The following is a 19,303-nucleotide window of genomic DNA, read 5'->3' on the forward strand; positions in this document are numbered from 1 at the left end:
TAAACTGAAGGTGTTTCTTTGTTTGAGTTTGTGTTCTTTATCTCAAATTTACTCAGTGTTTGACAGGTGGTTCTTATGCTCTTCCTCCAGCATAAAGCACAAAAGCACGAGGTGTGTAAATGAATCTAGACAGATATATTCATTGCATAGGCTGTACTCTAAGGAATGTAAAATATGGGTTCAAATGCCATCTCCACATCATGGGCAGCTTTTTTTTTTTTTTTTTTTTTTTTCTTTCTTTCTTATACTAGTGAAGTATAAGAAGCAAAATATTTAAAAACTCTGTGTGAATTGGCTTTGTGACTAAGCTGAAAATACTTGTTCTATACTGAAAAACTTCAGGTTTCTGAGACCAGTTACTTTTGTTGTTCTGTGTGAGATAAGAAGCAAAAAAAGGTCAGAGGTTGGACTCGATGATCTTGAGGTCTCTTCCAACCTAGAAATTCTGTGATTCTGTAAAATAGTGAAATTCTAAAGATGCCTTATCCAATCTCCTGAACAGATTCTGTCCAAATTAATGGAAATGTACGAATTCAAAGTATCTGGAAGCTGGGAGGCTTTTCATTCAGAGCAAGTACAGCTACACTTTACCTGACTTATGGAATACCGAGGAAAGACTGCAGTCAATACTGTATTTAGTAATCCAGTTTAGTAAGCAATAATTTGACAGTACTTAGAATCTTTCTTAAAAATGCTGCCAAGTTGGATCTTCTGTTATAAAATGTAAAATAAGTTTTCTGCAAGTCTTTGCAGTTCTCTGCAAATCTTCTCAGATGGGAATATCTGCATTCATTATGAATTATTATAAAGCATTTTGCTTCTATAACAGCAGTTTGCCAAGAAATAAATATTCCCTGAATCAAAATTAGAGACTGACCTTCAAAAGCATGAAATTAACCTCTTGGTGCATGAGGTATTAGAATTGAATATATATATATATATTATTTTCTTTCTGGTTTTTGAACTTCCTCTTCTAAGTTTGTGTGCTTATGACAATGTTTGTCATTCACCACAGCTAGGCATCTGGGGAATGCTAATATACAGCACTGGATGGAGCAGAGGTCTCTGCCTTTAGTGACAAATGAAGAACAATTAATGACAAACAAAATGAGGACACAACCGAACTAAGAAAAGATAGAAAAACAACTAGACATCAACCTGATGAGGAAGTACAGAACAGCGCACAGAGGACATCTTCCTTGATTGATGTTGTTTAAACAAAGACAGCTACTGAACCAGGTGGGCTGAAGAGGACAGAAGACAGTGAGATGACCTAGCAGCAGAATCTGCAGAGTGCAATGAAGGAGTTGCCCTCAACAGTTACCTCTGACTGAGCTCATTTAAGCACAAGCATTCACCTGTGAAAGTTTGCAGCAGGGAAGATATGAGAACTGAAGGTGATATGGTATGCATAAAATAGTTCAAGGTTCTGACGGAGAAGAAGAAAAATGAATGAAATAGCTGGTAAGATGTAAGACTGGAGTTCAAAGAAAAAGAAAAAAAAAGCATTAAAAGGTTATCATAAAAGAAAGTATATGATGGTCACAAGAAGGAAAGAAAGCAGAAAATAAAAAAGACAATTTTACGTCAACATCAAGAAAGCAGAGCTATATGATCAAGGATATTTTGTCAAAAACATTCAACAAGCTGTTTTACTAAAACAGAAAATTACAAACAACAACAATCAATCAATAGGAATGCTATCATAAAGTATCATGCTTTGGAAGTGCCTGTTTTCCATAAGCCACCTGCCACAAAGAAAGACATAAGATTTGTATCAAAGAGAAATTTCTATTAAAGCTGACAATTTGTCAGCCTGAAGCCATATCTGATGAAAAGAAAATATTTAATTAATCACAACATGAGCATAAGCCACTGAAAGGGCCATGGAAATTTCCTGTATGACCCTTGAACCAGAGACATTATTTCCAGTAGATACCAGCACAGTGCACCAACGAGACACTACACAGAACTTCATGTACAATCCTTCCGCCATTCTGAAGAGCTAAATGAAATCAGAGCTACTGCTTTCATTTAGTAGTCAGTTTTATAAGGTTTACATTGGTAACCAAGAGGCTGGAACATTTGTCTTAGTGAACAAGGAAAAATAGAAAAAAATAAGATTATGTAGAAAAAAAAAAAAAGTATTTGCACCTTAAAAATGCATCGAGTAAGTGTGTGCCAGAAAGGAAAAAAACAAACAAACAAACAAACTGATTTCACTTAGCTGAAAAAATGGTGATATAAAAAGAAATGGATATAAACTGATGATGATGTTACGTTCAGTTTGTAAACTAAAATAGTAATTAAAATGAGGGAAGTAAGAATCTGGAAAGGAAAACAACCATGTTTTATTAGTCAATGCAGTGAATGAGAACCTAACTAACTTTAAGAAGGAGCCTTACTGATGTATGAAAAAAGCTAGATTGTGTGCATATTCCCAACATCGGGGAGCAAGATTTAGTAACCCAGGATCTCTCTTGTAATCCTGTGTCCCTGAGTTTAAAGGACTATTTGTGCAGTTGCAGATATTGCTCTTCTAACCCACAAACAAGCCCGAGCACTTAGAAATGCAGAAATAAAGCTGACAACCTTAAGGATAAACATGGGAGACTCTTCATCCAAGATATGTCACTGCTGTCAATAAAGACATTGATGTACTGTGGCTTCTCTGTCACTGCAAGTGTGCGATGTCAGTTCAAGACCTACATGACATCAGTGAAATCTTTTGAACATAAATCCCTTGGCACTGGCAAAACATATAATACCATTTCTGCTTTTTATTAATTTCTGACTCAGGAAAGGGTGTGTTTTATTTCACTGCAGTTTTACTGATTATTTTGAAGTACTAAATTTTCAATTTTCTGTTTTCTCCATGCAAATTAAAAATAATAACATAGGACCAATGCTAATGAGGTTCTAGCCTAAGATAGGAGGGGGGAAACAAAACAAAACAAAACAAAATACAAACAAACAAGAAGAACAATACTCTCAATGGAGGATGTCTTCTGGCTTACAGTATCAAATAAACCTACAGCATAGTTTATAAGGTTTTATGGTGACAAATACAATTGTAATGTCAATGGGACATAATGGGACCTGTATTGAAAGATCAGAACAGAATATCTATCAATACTTGGGGAGGTTACTACTGTAGGGATGTCCATGTGGATACCTCTTGGTAGTATGGTCTGGATAACAACAGGTAATAAAGGATGAGTGTGGATGCAAAGAAACTACTCTATCCACCTCTGAGGAAGAGGATTTTATGCCAAACCAATAATGATATTAGGAAATCAACAATGATGAAATTTGCTTAAGATGACCATCTTAAAAATTAGCCTGATTAAACAGAAAACAGTGTTGCCACAAGCCTATGGAGAAAAGGAAGAGTCATCTGTAAATGAATTATAGAAGTACAAGTATTTTTAACAGTGGGAAAAGACTGGAACTGAAAGATGGAAACAGCAGCTACCAAGAGTTTCCCTGCCAACATCACAACCCTGTCTTGGCCAAAAAGGGTGTACTTCTGTGGGTGTCATCAAAGGATGTCGGGAACAGTCAGCATCCGGGACATGCACTAACAGCTCAGGGTATACACAGGTCATCTTGTAAGAGGCCCTTCTCACCACTGTGAGCATTAGAAGACTGTAGGGTTTGGCATGGGGCATGGGTACACATGAAGTTGGAGTATCTGCATCTTGAACAAGAGGGGAACACCACTCCCTGGAATGTATGCATTCTTGTAACTCACACATACTGTGAAGGAAAGGTGGGTATGGGTGTGTGTGGTTTTCTGGGGTTAAAACTTTTTGGTATTAGTTATAGAAGGATGTTTACAAATTTGCTGTTCTATTGTAACATCTGTCTAGTTTATCTGTTGTTTTCTTTCTTTTATTGCTAATATAGATCCTGAGTATATAATTTATTGACCTCTAGTTAATTAAAGAATCACAGAATCACAGAATTGTCTAGGTTGGAAAAGATCTGAAGATCATTGGTCCAACCTCTGACCTAACACTAACAAGTCCTCCACTAAACCATAACACTAAGTTCAACATGTAAACGTCTTTTAAAGACCTCCAGGGATGGTGACTCCACCACTTCCTAAGTAAAGGGGTGCTAAGTAAAGCGCCCCATGGTCAAAAAAAATATATTTCTGTGTTGGCACCAGCCTCTGAGCCACGTGTTTATCAGGTGGGCTTTCCTTGTCCTCTCTGTACCCCTCCCTGCCACCGTAGGGATGGACGAAAACACCACCTGTACTCCCACTCTATCCACTAATTGTCCCAGTCCCCTAAAGTCTTGTTTGATGGTTTTCAGGCTTCTCTCTTAAATGTCATCACTGCCAGCCTGGACTATTAAAAGAGGGTAATAGTAAGAGGGACGAACCAGGTTGGGAAGCTTTCTGGCAATGTCCCTGTCCCTGGCCTCAGGGAGGCAGCAGACTTCCCTATGGGTAGGGTCAGGCTGACAAATAGGGCCCTCTGTTCCCCTGAGAAGAGAGTTGCTCACAACAATCACCCTTCTTTCTGTCCTGGTGGAGGCAGTCCTGAGGCGTGGAGTCGATTTCCTTGCCCTAGGCATCCTCCTGGGTAGACTTTCTACCTCTTCCTCAGCTACTGGTCTCTCAAGCTCCAGGGCCTCAAAACTGTTGCATAAGGGCACCTGGGAAGGTGGGGCTGGTTGGGGGGGGCATCGCCTACGATGTTGAGCAGGGACCTGTTTCCATTCCTCCTCAACTCCTAGGTCCCCTGTCTCTGCCCGACAGCAACAGGGCAGGAGGTCCACCCCCATTTGGGGTGTCTCACCCCTGTGCCTGCCCTTCAGGCCACGCAGGGAGTCACTCCACAAGTTTGTCTCCCGCTCACACTCCCTGATATCCCTCGACCTCTCGACCTCCTCCTTGAGTTCTGCCACGAGGCGGACCAGGTCATCCACCTGCTCGCACCTCACGCACACAGTCTCTTTGCCCCCCGCAGGTGGTAGCAACAGGCTCAGGCACTCAATGCACCCAGAGACCTGAACTGCCACAGTTTTGATCGGGCAGTCGGTCTGGGTGTGTACAGACTTCCTGGAGAGCGCACTGTGCCTGGTGTACACCATTGCAGCTGAGCTAGCAGTAAACCGCCGTTAAAGGTGTTCGTATGGGCAGGGGGAAGCACTCTGCCCTTCCTGCTCACCCTGCCTGCGCGAACTGCCGCACCACGCCCTTCTGATGAGCCACACCCTTCTGACATGCCACGCCCTGTTTGCCCATCCTGTTCACCACACGCCTTGTTGCCTGTGCTCCTTAGGGGCAGCTTATGAACGGCTGGGGAGGGGGCACTGCTGGCTCCGCCTATGCCTCGTTCTCGCCTCATTCACCTCCCTCGAGCTGGTGGCTCCCTCGAGTGGGCTCGGTGCCGGAAAAATTAGCCCTGTCTGTCTGACCCCCCGCTCAGCTGCAGAACGCATCTGCCCCGGAGCCGATCGCCTCAACAAGTCAGTATCACCAAGATACATGTATCATCAATATCATCAACATACCACCATATAATTCTGACAGACCTTACTATTTCTAATTTTTGAGCTCTACATCACTGCTCCCTCCTTAATACAGAAGTGGTTACTATCCACCTATATCACTACCTTGTTACTGTTTGCATAAATGCACTGCACATGTCCTTTGTTAAGTGTATTTCAGGGAAGTAAGTGTATATGGGAAGTAATTGGAACCAAGTTTAATTTTACACTTCCTTCCACATCCTCTGTTTATTTTGTCCCAGTTAAAAAAAAAAAAAAAAAAAAAAAAAAAGTGGATATACCTGCAACTTCAGTATTCTATCAGTTCTACACTTAGTTCCAATAAAGCAAAATCAAGGGCATAGTAGGCAGCATAGTGAAGTTTACTACTCTGATACAGGACTAGATATTCTTTTGGTAGCACAGAGAAACTTAGCCACCAGAGCTCACAAAAAGTTTCTTTCATGAACATGCTTGTCATTCCAAAGGACAAAAATACACAAATACACCAATAAATCTTTCATATTTTATGTTGTTTTATTTTGCTTAGCAACACTCAGTAAAGATGGCTGTCATAACTGTCAAGTATTGTACAGTTAAGCCTTTAAGTCTGTCTGTTCTGATGGGCGACTTCTGCTAGTTTTGGTGCCTTATGCATGATGCTTCCATCCACACAGTAACATGATGTATTCAAGTAGAACTGAGCTTACTTTTGGCTAACAAGTTTGGATGCAAATGAAAAACTTGTAGTAAGGAGTTTGAGACAAGTGGCGAAGTGGAGAAATTAAAAATTGCACAAAATGCTCACTGTAATGAAACTGTTCAGTTCCAAACTTAAATAACTACACTTTAGGTGAAATGTACAAGAAGAAGTGTGTCTGTGGATAAGTTTAGAGGAAGTAGTCTGTACATGATTTGATTTACAAATGTTTAAGGAAATTCTAAACTTAGATAAGAATCATCATGTTTCCCCACAGTTTGACTTTAAAATAACAATAGCCATAATTTGAGCTGTGATATAGAAACTATAATTAAACACAACATCTTACATACTGCTGATTACATTCTAGAACTTCATAATAAATCACAGATATAAATTGAATATGAGCATGTAAGATGGAGTGAATCCCATTTTTTTCCCTCAGACTTTGAGATATGGTAAAGTGGTTTGTATTCATATACAGGCTGTTTTGAGATAATTCTATTTTTATTTTATTTCAAATTTACTGGTCTATCAAATAACCTGTCCAATCATAAATAAATAAATAAATTTTACTTTCAGTATTTTGACAGCTTCAGCATAATTGACATGAAGATATATTGTATAGTATTTGCTTAAAACAGATAAACAAATTTCCAGTTTTACTTAAGTAGCAGAAAGAAAACCTCCATAGCAGGTTCTTGCAGGTTCCACGCACTGTATAAAGCTTTTTGCCCCATCAGGCTACACAAGCTACAGGCCCTGCCTCCCCTGCCTTTCCTCCCCCCCCCCTCCTCCTCTTCCTCAAAAAAAAGAAAAAAAAAAAAAAAAAAAATGGAAATTCGAATTTAAATGTGTAAATGTTGTTGTTGTTGTTTACATTCATTTTTGTATTGATTAATGTATTTCTCTTTTTGTTTATAATGATTCAATAAATGAAATCCCAAACTTATGAACTGTTAGCAACTTACACTCAAGCAAAAAAATGAATGAAAACCATTTGTTGATCTAGAGCTCTTTTTAGAGGAGCAGCAAAGTTATTGCAGGCCTTTTTTCTCATAGTACCGGTCACATTAAACTACCAGTGCCCCAGCAACTGCCAGCATTTACTGTCATGTTATATACAGAAGCTACACTGAATATAAACAATCCAAACTCTTTGACAGAGAAACACTAAGGAGAAATGTTAAGCAAAAAGACTGCTGTCCTAATTGCCTCCTCTTAAATATTAAGATTCCTCATATTTAGTTATGTGGAGGGTATTTAGAATAAGTCAGGTTTAATTATGTTCCATTTTCCTTACAGCCATTTTATCCTGACAACATTTACATGGTTCAAGGCGATCAAAAGGACAAATGTTTTCACTTACTTATTCAATTTCATGGAACATTCCATGTCTCACATCACGTTTCACAGCATTTCTTAAGCAAATGGAAAATAAAACCTTGAAATATGCTTTTCATATAGTCACCAGTCAAGGTTTCCACAAACTTGACATTTTGCAGATTAAAATGCAAGTACATCTGCACACCAAATGGAACAGCTGTGATTAAATTAAGATGTTTAAGTACTGTATAAATATAAATATTCATATATATGATTGCAGTACTTTAAAAAAAATTTGTTGTACTGTGCTTAAAAGTCTTGATCACACATGTTTAATGAAAGATGGCATGTTCCTCTTCTGAGATATATAGATATAGAATTTCATATACAAAGCATATGCACTTACAAGTGCACCTATCACATATCTTATTACTTAACAGGAAGTTAGAACAATGATCTACAGTACCAATAGCACACAGGTGAACTAACGAACCATGTGATACCAGTGCAAAATTGTGAAGACACGAATTCTATTCATAATGCTTTGGAAACTGCTTCATTTTACATCTTACATTCTGTCCATGGCAATGCTTCCATAGTTTCCACAATGTCATTGTTCCACAACTTTTATCATTTGGCACTTTTCAAGTCCTTATCTTAGAAAAGAGTATAGTAAAAGTAAGCTCTACCAGGAGTTGTTTTGCTTTGTTTTGTTTTTTTAAAAAAAGGTTTTGAGGAAGTCATCAAAAGTGGGATTGATCTCATTGTGATTTAGTTTTCAAAAGGTGAGATCCTGATCAAGTTGCATCTGTAATGTCTTTCCATAGTCAATGAAGAACTGATGCTTCCCAGGCAAGATGCCTTTATGAAGAATGGCGAATTACCCTCTCATGGAAAGTACTGTGGCAAAGTCTGCAGAGTTAAGATCAAGATCACATGACAGTTTATGTTCCCTGAAAATGGCAAAGCCAAATTGGTATATGACTTGAGGATCCCCATCTTCCAGCAGATCCTCTTTGGCTCTGTCATTGGGAGAAAATGAAAACACCACATTATTTTCAAGATATAAAGAAAAAAAATCTTAGTAGTTCATGTTAAGAATTTGAAGTAATCTCTTTTTTATTTTTATAGTGGCATGGATTACCATTAGTATTATAATGGCACATCTACATAATCTTTTGCAAGCAGATGTAAGCTCATTTTGTGTTTGACTGCAGCCAGATATATACGAATCAGCACTAAGTAGGTCTCATTGTTAATGCAGTGCTAGAGCTTATAAACCTTTCTCACAGTGCCTGAGCAAATGGGTGAATATAAAAGAGAATTCTTCTGTAGAAGATGCTAGTTAAAGCTGTCTTGGTCAAGTAGAAAATCACAGTGGGTACTGACCCCATAAGGAAGAAAAAAAGAATAAAAGATGGTTAAAAACAAATGAAGACTAAAGCATAGCCCTTTTCAAACTTGAGTATTGACACATTGCTGTAGCAGCTGATTTCACATATATCCATTTCCTCAAAGAAGATCATTCATTCTGGCACAGCACAACCCCCAGTACTTTGTTTAGAATTGATATCATAATTAGAATCATCCCATCATATGTCATATGCCCTCAACACTAACCAGAGCAGGAGCTGTAGGACATTGCAGGAAGTTTCAAGCCTTTTACAAAATGCTGTTCTGTAATACTTCTAATACTTGTTCTCTTTATTTCTTATATTTCCCCTTCACAGATGTATTATTTCATATATCGTCTAGTAGAATATATTAACAATAATATGCTATCCATATATTGATAAAGATTCAGAAAACATCTTTCTGTTTATTGTAGTTGTAATTTCTATTGTAACGGGTATAGAGTAAAATGAGTTATTTGAATATATTACAGTTAGACAATATTGTGCAAGATATCCCAAGAGAAAATCAAATGCCATGTTTTGGCTACCTGTAGATGTTGTGACAAAGAACCGTGGAAACCATGTTTTTAATAATACAGCAGTAGATGTTAGCTGACTCTTTCAGTTTGTTGAATGCTTATAGAGGGATGCAGCAAAGATACCTGCTAATGGAAAAAATGCAGAAAGAGAGGCAAAAATGAATCCAACATATTAGGCTACAGACAAAACAGCTTGTAAGAGAAAGCGGAACCATAGCAACAAAGTACTTTAAAAATTTAGGGTGTAGTGAACATTTTGTACTGGACACTGCAGCCTGGGACCCTTTGTCTGAAAATGCTTCCTTAACATCCAACCTTTCCTACGCTTGAAGCCTATGATTATTTTCCACTAACAAGGTTAAGTGCTCAGTTATAGAAATCTTTGTGTCAATCATACTTCATCTAGTAAGATGAGTTTGGACATCAATTTACTAATTGTCATCTACGTTAGCAGCTTGTATAATACAAAGGTTCAGGGTTTTGTGTGTTGCAGTCTGGTATGATTCTAGCACCAAACATCTAACTGTTTGTTTACTAGCAATGATGCTTTCACCAGTTGCTGGTCCTACAGAGGCAAGTATAACTATACTTAATGTGAAACAAATTTCTGTATCTCTGATTGTTGTAGCATTGCTATTATAAACTTGTGCATGCACAAAGAACAAGTTGGTAGAGGATCTCAGAGAAAATGTGCTTTCTTTCCACGGACAGTACCTTATGCCCATTGTGCATGTGAGGTGCTCGCGATAGTACCCCAGAGGAGTTACGCCTTAGGTCCTGGCAAATACTCCAGGAAAATAATTCAACCTAAAAATCTACACATTTGCATCTAAAAAGAAACCATCTGATGCAGTCGATTGGCAAGGCTGAGGTACCCAACATTACAGCAAAACTGGGCTTTAAAGCAGTTTTCTTAAACTAAAATATTACTTAAACCTAATAGTAGGAAGAAAAAATACTTAACACTAAAATAATAATCTATGCTCAGATAAGTTTTTTACTTTATATCTCAAGCAAAGGAGAGCAGAGATCTTTGCAATGATCTGTTTTAAATACCCAGAAGACTTTGCTGTGGCATGGGAAGATCCTTTTATGTTTTCAGCCTGTTATTTCCAAATACTGTTCTTCCAAATTTCTAGCCATACAAGTATAATCTTCCTTATACTCTGTTAATATATACTAGCAGCTCAAAACACATTTTTAATAAGCCCATTGAAGTGCTTGTCTGCAGTTTTGTCTTCCTACTTCTGTCTTCCTACATGTTTGTCAAGCAGTCCTCTACTAACCAATATTCAGAAACATTCTCTTCACGTATTGTGTTAATAAACTGTAAAGAACTGTTCTTCATCATTCATGGAGTTGTTAGATGATGTGAGCAGATGTGAACCAAGTTTAACTAGAGTTTCATATGAATCTCTACAAATCAAAATTGCCATGTTTCGAAATGATCAATATACACTTGGTACACCATGCAAAAATGTCATACAACTCTGGTAATAACTTTTCATACACCCAACATTGGGTTCCAAAAGCCTTCATATTCATAGCACTTTTTTTCCCCCACATAATAATGCCTGATAATATCATAGTACTTTGCATTTCTGAATTTTATCATTTTTTTGTTTGTTTTGTTGTTTGTTTGTTTGTTTTCCCCAGATAATAAATCACTTGAAAACTCAGTAAAATTATGATTACTATAAAAAGCAACAGTAAATTTTAGCAAATGGGTCCAATCTCGATTTTCCAATCTTTGTACTTAGCCAGTCATGATGACCATCACCTGTTCCTCTTATTTAGTTCATCATAATATATGGCACTATAAAATTCATTTGATTGAAATTGGATGATATAAAGGGCACAAAAAAGGTGACATATACGCTAAATTTAAAATAGAGGAATGGTTACAATACCTCATTCAGTTTTGGCTTTTAGGTGGTTAACAACATTTCATTTGATATTAATACAGTATCTCCTTCCTAATGTAGATTTTTCAGGAAAGAGCATAATTGCACAGAAATGCTCCAGAAAATCATTTGCACTTGCTATGCAAAAGCGAAGGCCATGAGTGAGCGACTTGTTTAATAAAAATGAAGATTTGTTCCAGCTTTTAAGTAGATGCACATGGTAGATAAATGCTTTTCTCTTTGGCCATTATCCAGAGAATATCAGAGCTGATAAAATACACAGTGGATTTATTATTAGCTGCCAGAATAACATACTCAAAGACATTGGTCTGCCTACAAGCATCCACTGCACCATTGCCAGCACTTGAAGGGGCCCCAGGACTAGGTGAATCACTCTGTGGTCCAAAGCACCTTTATTGCCACCCTTGCTGTATTACTATCCCCTTGGACTCTCACTGAATTTGACATTTGGCTTACAACTACAAAATTCCTTTGGATAATTTCATCCAGAATCACAGCTGGACTCCTTCTTGAGTTTGCATTTATAATGAGAATAATGTACTTGGGCCCGCAAGTGTGAATAACACTGCTTCCTTTAGGAGAAGTATCCTAATATATATGGTTGACTAGGGAGTCTGCTGCTGTCCTTCCTCTTCTGTCAAATGACACACTAATATAGCAAAACAATACAAGGAATTGGCTATAAGGAGTAAGTTTCAGAGTTGGAAGCCTGAGCTTTGCCCTCCAGTTTTTCAGAAATAAGTATTCTACCATGATTAAATACTATGATAATAATAGTAGTAAATGACAAAATAACAAGTAAATCGTTTAAAATACCAAATTTAAAAAAATAAATAAAAATCAATAGGAGTTCCTTTAGACCTACTCTTACAAAGAAGTCTTTAAGCACTTCGGAATAAACACACTTTGGAATAAATATTTACAGTACCACGAATCAAATGACCTAGCAGGTAAGATACATGTACAAGCACTGGAAGGCTTTAGAAGACCAACACCGCTCCCCCAAAAAATAAAAAAATAATAGTCAGAGATTAAAAAATAGCAGGGACAGATACCTGTTGTTGCCAGGTTAAATCATAGGGTGAAACACTGTGCCGCATCTCCCTTTGCAGAAATATTATGATACAACAACAACAAAACAGCATAACAAGAATGGAGAAAATAGTCCTTGCTTTCTTCAAAACATGTCCTGGCATTATAAAAATGTTCCAACAAAATGATCAGAATGATCCCCTTCTGACTTTAAAATAAATTAATCTAGAGGTGGGGAGAGGGCTTTTTAGCATATACAAGTGTAAGTAAACAATGACATCAGAAATAAACCTTAGGCTGTGAAATTTTAATGTCACATCAAAACTCCACTTAGTCTAAAAGAGCTTAGGGTTAATTCACTGAGCATATCTCACTTGTAGTCAAGCCTTATCAGCTGACCAGTGCAATCTTTTTGATTTTTCCTTTCTCCTATTCCTGTTTTATCCTTAATTTATGCTGAGAGTAGCCCTTTTGTCTTCATTCAAGTAAAAATCCCACTCATATTAAAACTCTTGTAGAAAAGCCTATATTTATGAACTACTTAACTCAATTTTGAGATGAAAGATGTTTAAATAAGCTTTAGATAAACATTCCAAAACGCATTCTGAGTTAGTAAGTCTGTATAGCTCCACTGACTTCAGTGAAGTAATGTCTCTTTAAGCCTGCTAAGGATCTGAACTACAGGTTTCTGGAAATTTGTGATATTTATCCTTGAGTGTTTGAACCTTATCTCAGACTATTAATTGTCCATACTTTACACAGTATCTTTTAAAAGCAGATTTTACTGAGGGTTTACAATAAATGAGGACATATCTTCAACATCTTATTTGAAGTAACTGATAAAAAAATATATTTCAAACTATTCCAGTGCTTTGCACAATGTTAAAACCCATGATGTTTAGTCCTTGCTCCGAGCAAACTTCAAGCAAATTCATGGCTTTCAACAAATAAATGAAAAATGTAAACTACTTACTTTCCGGGGGATTGCAACACACAAGCCTATGGGACATTTTTAGATGAAAGGCAGTTTGGAACAAAAAGTTGTCATAAGCTTGTCACTGTCACAGCCTTTACTAGCATTTGCTCAAGTTCCCATTCAGCATAAGAAAGCATGCTATTTCCATAAATAAGGTGATTCACATGATTGTCGTTTTTCCCTCTAAATTCCTTGTTTGTAAGTGTATTGAGCTACAACCTATCCCATGCTAATGAAGTGCCACAAAAACACTTTCTACACTGTCAGTTTCTCGTTTCTCATATTGATCCAGTGTAAAGGCAACAGAATGCTCATAAAAACCTGAACAATAATCCTCAACAACCAATGTTAAAAAATAAATAAAAAGGATTGCTTGGAAGTACAGGTTTGAAACAGAACATTTGGATACAGATTTTGACTTGGTGTGCCAACTCAAGACTCGGAAACTTTCAAAGTTTTTTTTAAGGCAGAGGACTATTGCAAGCAGAAGTGCCATGTATTTTACAATCCAAGGTGCTAGTGGTCTACAGGGGGTACATTATTAGCAAAAGCTCAAGGCTATATTCTGCCCTCGATCTGCATGAAGAACTAGCATTCATGTCAAGTACATACACAGACCTCAGGCAGTTTATGGCCGGTAGTTAGGAATGACATGCTAAACTTTTCCTGAATGTAATGTCAAACACACTGCAGTGGTATTGATTAACCTAATTTTTCTGTGCTTTTCACTCTTGCTGTGGTGATAAACTGTACTGTTACAAGCTGACACAAAGCCTGAAACTGCATTTAAAGTAATGAATGCCTTTTCACGACACAAAGGGGGCAAACCGAAGAAGTATTTAGCCTGAATTAGTAGCAAGTACAGGAAATATGAAAGTAATGTGTTTCTCCTAAACTGCTTTTCTTCTGATGAAAAATGGTTCTTTATTTTTTTTCCTTCTTTTCCTACTCTTTTTTTCTTTTCCTGACAGAATGGAAATTGTACCAGAATCAGTGGTTCTATAGTGTTTCACACCATTCAAGATCACATATGTGAGGGTGACCACTGTCAGCTGTTGCCAAGTGTACTGGGTCTTGCTGGGATGTTAACTTTACCTGCAGCAGCCCATACAGTGCTGTACTCTGCACTTGTAGCTAGAACAGCACTTTAGCTAGAATAGCACTGTAGCTATCACACCACTGTTGTGTCTGCTGCTGAGCAGTGCTGGCACAGCATCAGGACTCTCTCTAACCCTCCTACGGGTGAGCAAAAAAGTGAGAACAGAAACATCACCAGAGCAGATGACCTAAACCAACCAAAGGGATATTCCATACCATATGATGTCACACTCAGCAATAAAAGGTGGAAAAAGAAAGAAGAGGAGAGGGGTGGGCTCTAGTTGTGAAAACGTTGGTCCTCCTCCTGAACACCAGCTATGTGCGTTGAGGCCCTGCTTCAAGGACATGGTCAAGCATCGCTCATTTGTGGGAAGTAGAGAGTAATTTCTTTCCTCTGCACTTCCACATAGCCTTTTTTTTTGTGTGTGTGTGTGTGTTGTTTTTTTTTTTTTTTCCCCTTTCCCCCACCCTTTTCCCCTTTCCTTTTATTTTCCCTTTAGTTGAATTGTTTAATTAATAATAATATTTCCTTAATAACTATTTCTTTTTTTCCTTTAATTAAAATATCCTTATCTCAACCCGTGAGTTGTTCTTTCCTTTATTTCTTTCCCTCATCATCTAAGGAGGGGGAGTGAGAGAGCGGTTGTGGTGTTTAGCTGCCTAGCACAGTAAAACCACCACACCAAGAAATGTCCAAAAAAAGTTATTCCCCTCTGCTTCTCTCCTTCTGCTCTCAGAAAAGATTAACAACAAAAAAAGATAACTCAGTGTATGTTTAACGTAGTAAAAGCAAACACATTGTAAAATACCACTAGCATATGAAGAGAAACTCTACAATTCCAAAATGAAATGTTGCTAATCTCTTTCAGGACTAAGTCTTCATGCTCTAAGAGCTGGAAGCCACGAAGGAGATCTTCCTCTTTACAACTTTTTCCTTCATTTCAATGAGACAGTCTATTTCCAGTTTAGTAATCCACAACACTTAATGAGAATCCTTAGAAATGTCGCATTGTGTGACCTGGAATATGATGAGTGATAAGGGAAATATTACTAACTGATTTATTATTTAATGGTACATAGAATGCAGGTCAGCTACTCAGACTAAAGGACACTACAGAAATACAGGACGAGAAAATACAGGAGGAGGTGTTCATAAATAATATATTACTTAGACAGTGGATAGATTGGCCATTTAAAAATATATATTTTCAGGATTTCCAAGATAATATAATATTTTATAACTTAAAAAATCATAACATTTTTAAGGTCTCTTTTCAATTAGTTTTTCAATTGAAATACATGTATTTCAGAAGATTTGTATCAGTTTACACATTAAGTACTGAGACTGAAATTTTGAAAATAAATATTTACTCCTTTAAAAATACAAGGACTATCAGGATTTTATTTTTTTGTAGAAGTGAAAAGACAGCAGTAGGGCAACCAGGTAACATCTCATTGATCATCATCATGATTGTGTAATAGGATGATTTAGAAAACAAAACAAAAAAAAAATCTTTTTAGATCAAACTTTGCTCTAAAATGTCTCCTAAAAATTTGTCTTGAAGCTTAGGAGGGTGTAGTTTGCTGTCTTTGACATCTGTAGCTGACCAGTTCTTTAAAGGGGAGGGAGCATACAGACAGAAAGATGAGGAGTAGATGTACCCTATCATCAGCTTTTGGTCCATTAACCAGCTCTAAGCAGATGAAACCTGCTTTGTGAATATTAATTAAACTGGCCACATTTCTTAGTAGGAAAGTTTAGGATTAAAAAGGATTAGCATATGTCATTCAATAATTTCAAAGCCGTCACTAGTCTTCATTTCTTCATTTTATGTTTTTAATGGAGTATGGTGTGTCTTAGAGAATAACGTTTGTTCAACATGTTTAACCTCCAATTGGTACTTGAAATTATTAAATCCCCATTAAGTTTATTTTATAATTTGTCATCTAAATGATAATTTATATCTTTCCTTTATGCCTCTTTAGTTTTAAATTATGAACATTAATTGAGCAGCCTGAGAACGGCAGCAGAACTTTGTAGTTAACCTTATCACATGAGCAGCTGAATGCTATTCTGAAAGGCTTGTAGGACTAAGTTCAACCTTTGGTTAACCCTTCTAAATTTCTCTCACCAGATCCAAAGAATTAAAAGACCCAAAGCCTTTTTTTTTTTTTTTTTTTTTTTTCCCTATGCAGTTCCCCAAATCCTGACAAAGTGAGTTTGTTCCATTTAGTATATTTCCTCAGGGGCTTTGTCAGTTTAGTTTTATTTAAAGCTGCTGTATTTCATGAGATACTTAACACTATGCAAAAGGTGCTGCACTTCATATAAAAAAGTAATTTAATCAACCTGCATTTAAATTTTCCTGTAAATCTGTAGGCACATTAGTGAACCTACACTTTTTTTTAAGTACAGCTGAATTTTGATTTAATGCCACCTAAACCAAATATTAAAGAGCAGAAAGAAGCATATGTTAAGAAGTGTAAGAATAATTTTGGAACATTTTCTTCATGGTCTTATTGCACAAACCAAACCAAACCAATGTTGTCTAAGAATTCCTTTATGTCTAATTTACAGCTTAACTTGTTCTCTCTACAAGCAGTTACACCATATTCTTATGCACTTCTTTAATATTGTCATGGCTGCAGAATCTAGCCCATTGTTTTAAGAATTATTTTTTTTTTTTAATGCTTAAGCAGTAATTTTAAATTCAATCCCATCTCCCCCCAAAAGCCTTCTATTCTTTGCAGTTCATCTTTCTAAAGAAAACTGATGATTAAATTAAAAGAATAAATTGAGTTTTAACCATTAAAAATGATTCAAATTATTCTTAATTTAAGATCTTGCATTGAGGAGGAGATTGTTTCAGCCTCAGAGTTAAGCATTCATGCTCAGTGGAGCCAGAACTTCCAATCCCAGCTATTTCACCTAAGTCCTTTGCATTTCTAAAGCAAGGAAAAATGAGCTTTACTGGAGAACTGTGAAACAAAAACACGAGCCAAACACCTTCAGGCCAAAACCTGAAAGTTTTTCATTCAAATATGCATCTCAATGTTTGGTCTGTGTGTGTCCTTGCAGTGTTTTGTATGTCTAATGCATCTCTAAGATGCATCTGTAAAAGTTGAGCTTTAGTTGTTTTTTTTCCTGCTTGCAAAGATTCCCTGACACTGAAGCAATATTACTTTTGCCTCACACATTCAGACAAAATGTTTCCTTTCCCTAAAGCTCTGTTGTATTGGGTTAATGCTGTTGCTGTACCATTATCTCACAAGCAGTTGCCTGGAAAATATTTTTCTAATGATGGAATGATTGAAGTAGGATCTCAGAAGACACATCAAGGTCTACATGTATAGGAATATCTAAGCTTCAGTTATGAATATAGGAAGGTATGTTTTTTAAACTATCAGACACTATACGTTTCCTAATGCTTCTAAACATAACAAACTTGTCCAATCTTCTGTGTATGCATGCCTGTCAGTGTGTGGGAGCAAAGTGCGAAAATCAGTCTGCCTAAGCCAATGGGCTTCTCTCTTAGAGATTTAAGACAAGAAAAAAAACTCTGTCTTCTCATAAGCATTCAGACAGAAGGCTTCAAGGCAAGGTCAGGCCTGCAAATCTTAAAAGTATTAGTTTTATAAATGTACTCATTTAAAAAATAATCTTTAATCTGAGTGGGGGGCAATGTAGCACTTCCATAGCTATCATTATCTTGATGGAGGGTGTCCTGGTTTCAGTTAGCACAGAATTAATTTTCTTCCTAGTAGCTGGTGGAATGCTGTGTTTTGGCTTAGAATGAGAAGAGTGCTGATAACACCCCGATGCTTTAATTGTTGCAGAGCAGTGCTTATACTAAGCCAAGGACATCTCAGCCTTTGCTCTGTCCTGCCAACGGGCAGGCTGGGGGGTGCAGTAAGAGCTGGGAGGGGACAGACCCAGGACAGGTGACCCAAACTAGCCAAAGGGGTATTCCATACCATCTGACGTCATGTTAAACAATATATAGGGGTGGCTAGCCGGGGGGAGGGGGCCGGACTGCTCGGGGTTAGGCTGGGCATCGGTCAGCGGGTGGTGAGCAATTGCATTGTGCATCACTTGTTTGTACATACTATTATTACTTTCGTATTATCACCATTGTATCATCATTATTATTATTGTTATTATTATTTTGTTATTTTTTTTTCCTGTCTTATTAAACTGTCTTTATCTCAACTCAAGGGCTTCACTTTCCACTTCTCTCCCCCGTCCCAGAGAGGGAGGGGGGAGGGTGAGCGAACGGCTGCGTGGTGTTTAGCTGCCGGTCGGGTTAAACCACGACAGAGGGAAATGAATGTGATTTTATTTGCTACCCAGATTTATGCAAAATGTTTAAAATTAATTTCAAAACTGGCTTCAGACTTCTCCTCAAGTACTGAATTGAAGATGAGGCCTGCACACTTACATCAAGGACTACTAACACAAGCTGTCTGTGGAGAACATCATACAGAGGGCATAATTCCTGGCTAGATTCGACGACTTTTGTTAAAATTCGACGACAATGTTAACTAAGCCATGATTCCAGGTGGAGAACACTAGGGCTTCTCAACAACATAGGAAAAATGGAGGTTTATACAAAATATGAGAACAAAGTAATTCAGTTTAACTGAGTTATGCAAACAATACTTTCTTCTCTGAGCTATCTAGTCTCAGCAGTTAACTATATGCAACTAGCTTAAGGAACTATTTCGCTTATGTTCTATTTCAACCCTCCCCAATTATATTGCATTGATACAGCAGGATAATGGATATAACCATTAGTAGTCCCATGGTC

Source organism: Aythya marila (assembly GCF_965140915.1).
Source record: "Aythya marila genome assembly, chromosome: 5".
NCBI lineage: Eukaryota > Metazoa > Chordata > Aves > Anseriformes > Anatidae > Aythya > Aythya marila.